Consider the following 6,408-nt stretch of genomic DNA (forward strand, 5'->3'; position numbering starts at 1 on the left):
CATCTCTACAATAAATCAAAAAATCAGCCGGGCGTGATAGCGCGCGCCTGTAATTCCGGCTACTCGAAAGGCTGAGGCGGAAGGATCGCTGGAGCCCAGCAGGTCGAGGCTGCGGTGGCCGGGAGCAGCCACTGCACTCCCGTCTGGGCGACCGAGTGAGACTCCAACTCAAAAAAAATTTCCAGTACCATTCATTGTTGTCACTTACATTCATTGTATACTTGATCCCAAAAGAAAAAGGACAATTGGAGTAATGTCTAAGGCTATTTCTGGAGTCCTGCCCTTCATATTTCATAGGTCATGGTCAGGCTCCAGAGAGTTAATATCATAATGATAGACATAATGTATTAAGTATGTATCATATGGTAGATATATCTTGGGAGCTTTCTGTCATCAATCCTGTGAGGTGGGCACAATTACTAAGGTTACTTTATAAGCAAAGAAACTGAGGCACAAAGGATTATCTGGCCTTCCAAGATAAAGTTATTAAATGGCAGACCTGGAATTCTAACCCAGGCAACCTGGAACCAGACCATTTTTAAATGCCATTTTTATTCAGTCTCTCTCATGAAGACTCTTAACCTATTTCATACTACTTTGCCTCAAGACATAAAAACCTCTAAATTGCATATGTTTTGTATAGGGTAAATCCATTTTTTAAAAGTAAATTTACTCCAGCTCATCAAGGATTGAAACTGATTCTAAACAAACACAATTTCTAGATCTTAACAGAAATATTTCAAAGCTTCTTACAGGAAACAAAATGCATAGCAGAAAATAATTCCATAAATGTTAAGCTATTCAATCCTCCTTGGAGTATGAGTGTCAGATTTCTTCTTTAAGCACAAAAAGAGATTACGTTTTTTCCTGTAGATTTTATGTCTGCCTAGTTTATTCTAATTTTTTGTGATAATAGGTTTCTTTCTAATTAGTATTAGGTCTTTTTACCATTGGAACTAAAAAATGTTTACTTGAAATTTCAAAATGCCTTCAAATTACCAACTTAGGGTGTGTAAAAGACACATTATCTAATTTAAAAACTTTTCTTTGAAGATTTTTTTGAGAGTTCCTACAAAAACTTTTAAGAGTTAGCAAACCCTAGGGAGAACTTGAGATTTGGAGGAGAAAGAAATCCCATATAATACATGCCAAATTACACTCTAGTCTGAAAAAATTGATATAACATTACAAATTTTCAATTGTTAATGTTCAAAGCATTTGTTTAGTGAACAACCATATTTGGTGCCTAGTGGTAACCTAGTGCTTTGTTATGTGTTTGTAATTTACAGATGAGAAAAACATTACTGGTCAGTTTCCCAAAATATCTTAAAGTCTAGAAGGAAAGGTAGGCTTGTAATAAATAGATGTTTATAACACAATGTGGAGGGCATGTAAGTGAAGCACGACTACTTTGCAAGATATATAACCCTACAAAGCCGGAAGAAAAAAGTTAAAAAAAAATTTCTACCTGTGGTAACAGTAAAGATGAATCTTAAAGCTTTAATACATCTTTCACAAAGAGAATTGAGGAGGCAATCAGGATATTTCAGGAAGAGAAACCAGCATAAACAAGAAAAGTAAGAAACATGGATTACCTGGAATATTGTTTTAATATATTTGCTTCTGAAAAGAATAAGACTGAACAAGCAGACAGAAATCAGATTGAAAATAATTTAAAAACCACACTGAAAATTTCAGACTTTTTCCTGAGAATAGTTATTCCGTCAAAGAAGGTAAAGAATATAAAAGAAGAAGAATATGCATTTCAAAACTTGTTGAAGTGTTTGGGAACACCCCTGCTGAGGCATGTGGTAGACAGTTTTTATACAAATCAGATGCTCCAGGAAATGGTATATACTGAACAATTTTACAGACATTTACAAATTCACAGTAGTTGAAATTACCAAAAGAGCCTATACAGGCAAAGTGGGTGTAGATATAGAAGATTGATTGGCAAAGGATGGAACCTAGATGCATTAAAATCCAAGAGGAACAGATGAAAGTGAAAGGCGCAAGAAAGGGCAAGAACAAATTATGGATATATTTATAAGCAGACAGGAAAAGAGAAAGCCAACAAAGAGAAAGTTTTAAGCAATGAGTGATCTACTGTAAATTGTAGTACAGAGATCCAGTAAATAAGAAAAGAATAAAGCCTATAAATTTTGGAAGAAAAGATTGTTGGTGACTCCGGTTAGTTTCAGTAGAAGGTGAGCGAAGAAGTCACACTACTGTGATTTGAGGAATCAAGAGGAGGTAAGGAAGTAGAAAAAGTGAGCTCAAATTATGCTTTCATTGTTTTGAATGGAAATGTAGAAAGACGGGAAAGTAGCAAAAGGGGAAATGAAAGTCAAGGCAGGCTTTATATTTCTATTTTTTCTTTCAGGATAGGGGTGAGAATCAAGCAGATTTTCAAAACAAGGAGAAGGAGCCAGTAAAGAGAGGTTGAGGACAAAAAAGACAAAAGTAGAACAAGTTCGAAGAGAAGACACATATGATATGTTCAAGGAGAGCAATTGAGAAGTTCATTTTGGGAAACTTTTATCTTCTTAAAGGAGGCAAGGAGGTGATAATGAATATGAATATTTATTTTTTGATTAAGGGAGACAGACGATCAGGGGAAGCTAGTAAGACTAGAATAGTGGATATGAAGATGATTATAACTAACAAACTTCATATTCTCGGTTAAGAAAACATAACTATCAGGTAAGGGTAAAGATGTTAGGTATTTACCATGAAGCTTAAGAAGAGAATAAAGTTTTGAATACTAGATGAGAAGAATAGGAGATATTGTTAATACATAAAATAAAAATATTTACTGATGTCATTAAGGGATTAGCTAAAGTTAGGACAGGGAGTACTTAGTATCGCCAATTTTGATGATTGTGTGCAGATATTTTGTTTCTCCCTGCTAGATATTGAATCAGAGAAGGTTGGTAGCTGTGATATAGAGCTGGAGATTTGTAAAAAGATGATGTGAGAGATTAGGGCTACAAGGGAACTGAGAGAATTAGCAAGAAAAAATTTTAAAAACCAACCATGGAATCCAGACTGGATAAGGATGAATTATAGTCTAGAGGATACCGAGTAAAGGGAAAATAATAGAAAATATTTTTTTTTTAAAAAATCGTTTCTTTGAGATTGAAGAAAAGCTGTAGTAAAAGTTAAGGCATGTGAAAGTTGACAGAGAAGTAGATTAAATTGAAGAGTTGAACATGCAGTTTAAGACTTAGAAGTGGAACAGTAATGAACGAGAACTAAATGCATAGTGAAGCTGTTGGAATAATTAAATTATCTAAACATATAAGTTATTTGAATTTAAACATTTAAGTTATGCGAGTTTAATATGGAACTAAAATGGGTCATTTCTATGGCACTAAAGTCATGCAAGACAATGACAAAAATATGAAATGAGAAGACTATAATCTAAGTGTCAAAGTCTTCAAAAGATGTAAAGAAATGGTCAGAGTGATGGGAGATAAAAATGACAAGGAATGAAATAGACTTATAGAGTAGAATTGTTATGCGAGAACAGATATGGTTTGAAAAGTGCTGCTAGAGGACAGGGAGAATGCCAGCCCAACCCCTTAACCGACAGGTAAGTAGGGTGTTGAAGAATGATCAGAATTTCCCAAAGAGGCTAGCAGGTGTGCAGATTGCCAGGAATTAGTTTAGTCGGAGCAGGGGAAGAAATAAGCTATGACTTAAGAATATGGGAAGGTAAGAAGGGACAAGTGTTTCAGCAAACACAAAGTAATGCTCTAGACGTATGAGTAAGGGCATGTGGGCAGTGAGTTGTGTCAGAGACAGGAAACTCAGAAAAATATGAAAAGAAGAGTAGCTGAAAAGGTAGCCATTTACATTTTGGGATGTGTTACCTGGTGACATAGGTGATGTTTAGGTCATCACCTGCTATTAACTGGATCCCACAAATTGGCCTTATGTGTTTCACCATCCCGTCCGTTTCCTTGGATATTTCACTCACCTGGATTATATAGAAGATTCCTAATTAATCCCCCTGGATCAAGTCATATCCCCTCTAAACCATTTTCTAATCCATGTGTTACAGAAATCTTAATATTATAAATCTGATGCTATTCTTTTCCTTAACATATTTTAATGACTGTCCTCAAAACTAGCTTTAGTCTTCTTGGCATATTGCAAAATGTGATTCATTATCTGGCCACGCTGACCTCCCAGCCTCATTTCTTACTAAGGACCTTAGTCTCCCCTTTCTCTTCCCTCGCTATACAGACCCCAGTTCCCTCACATGGACCAATTTGAAATTCCCCAGAAAGTGAGTGGCTGTCCTGACTCATGTACTCGAAGATTGTTAAACGAATCCTTAACTATAGAGATTGTATCTAACTCACAGAATTTATCTCTGGTATGGTATAGTGGCTAAATTATAGATTATCTTTAATAATTGTTTTTTAAATGAATGAGACAAATGTTACTGAGATGTTCAAGATCTAGGATATGATAAACTTTTCAACCACAGGCTTCTGCTCCCATTTTCTGGCCAGTTACTTACAGGCACGTCATATTTCCACAATTAGAGATAAAACTCTTACCTCAGATGGGCAGGAGATACTGCTGGTAGATTCCACTGCAGACTTTGTAGTTTGTTTGGAAGCGGTTAAAACATGCAAAAAGAAACAAGTGAGTTAAGAAGGTGGTTTTTGCACCAGTATCGGAGAGGGTAACAATGAGGAAATACGTGAGATTTGTGAGTTAGAGCCATCCCATCCTTCTAGCTTTGTAGGCTGTCTCTGGAAATGGGTGGCTTGGTTTCTGATGGCCTATGTTCTGAGAGAAGGGTCACATAGAAATAAGAAGTTGTGTATCTCCTCTTCTGTGTGAGGAGTTAGGACAGGCTGCTTCTCTAACCTAGTCACTCTGTGAGAAAACATTTCTAGCCATGAAGCAGTTGTCAAATAAAGGTCAATGCTCAGGTTTTTAAAAAAGACTTTCACTCTTACTGGGCTCTGGAGGAAAAGCTGAATAAAGGAAAATCCCCAGCAAGATGAGAAAAGAGGACCCATAGGAGAACCTACAATGCCAGGCTTCACTTTCCCCAGGGTCCACAGTAAGCCAGGGCCCTCTCCTTGGGGATGGCTGTTCTGCCTTCCTATGTGATGACAGTGACTTTGTTCCTCTACCCAGCAACTCTGGTGAAAGAGAAAAATTTCCCCGACTGACATAATCTCTCCCTAGAAATGCTGGTCTAAGACAGATTTTAATAAATCCCCTGAGTGTGATTCCTGGCCTGTTACGTCTTCTTTACTCTCTCAGTAAATGAGCTCTGCAGCCCTGAGGGAAGCTTCTACCTTTAAGGAAACTGTGGAGGGCCATTTCCATAACCCTGACTGAGCACATAGTGACCATGCCTTAGACCACTTGAATCACTATGTGGTTCTATAACATATGTGGGATCTCAGAAGAACTGTGGAAGCAGACTCTCTCAGTCTTTCTCCAAAGGATAATTCTTTCTCTGGATGTAAGTGAATATTTCAGAGCAAATTACCCAAGATGACTGCATACAGGGTTTTCATACTGTTTCCCCTCCATAATCATGGTTTTTCTTTTCTCATTCAATATTTATTAGTTCCTACTATATGCCAGGTATAAAACACTAAATATATAGCAATGAAAAAATTGGCAACTATCCCTTCTGACATGGATCTCACACTCTAGGGGGAAACAAAAAATAAAATATTATAAATAAATTATATAGTACACGCAAAGATTTTACATTTTAAAATTTTATTTTATTACAGAAATGTGGGGTGCAAGTAAAGGTTAACTATACAAGTAGGCTGCATGCAGGTGAAGTCTAGGCCTCAAAGTGGCCATCATTTTCCCTGATTTAAGACCGGGTACTCTTTGTGTTGTTGTGTGACCCCCACCCCCACCTTTCCTCCCCTGGCAGTGACCAGTGACTGCTGCTTCCTCCCTTGTGCTAATGTGACTATGTTCAGGGCCCTCTTACAGGTGAGAACATGTGGTATTCAGTTCTTTGTTTCTGTGATAGATCACTAAGTAGATGGTCTCCAATTTGCTACGAAGTCCAAGATTTTGTTGTTCTTTATGGTTGCATAACACTCCATTATGTATGTGTACCATATTTTCTTTATTCAGTTCACTTTTTTAAAATTTTCAAATTGGAGTCTCACTGTCACCCAGGCTGAAGTTCAGAGGCACACTCACAGCCACCACAGCCTCTATCTGCTGGGCTCAGGAAAACCTTCCACTTCAGCCTTCCAAGTAGCTGGAACCAGATACGCAAGCCACCATGCCCTACTAGATTTCGATTTGTTGTAGAGATGAGGTCTCACCATGTTGCCCAGGCTGGTCTTGAACTCGTGGACTCAGGCAATCCTCTTGCCTTCAGCTCCCAAAGTGCTTGGA

This window comes from Carlito syrichta, unplaced genomic scaffold (assembly GCF_000164805.1).
Source record: "Carlito syrichta isolate Samal-C Ts95f unplaced genomic scaffold, Tarsius_syrichta-2.0.1 Scaffold312065, whole genome shotgun sequence".
Classification (NCBI taxonomy): domain Eukaryota; kingdom Metazoa; phylum Chordata; class Mammalia; order Primates; family Tarsiidae; genus Carlito; species Carlito syrichta.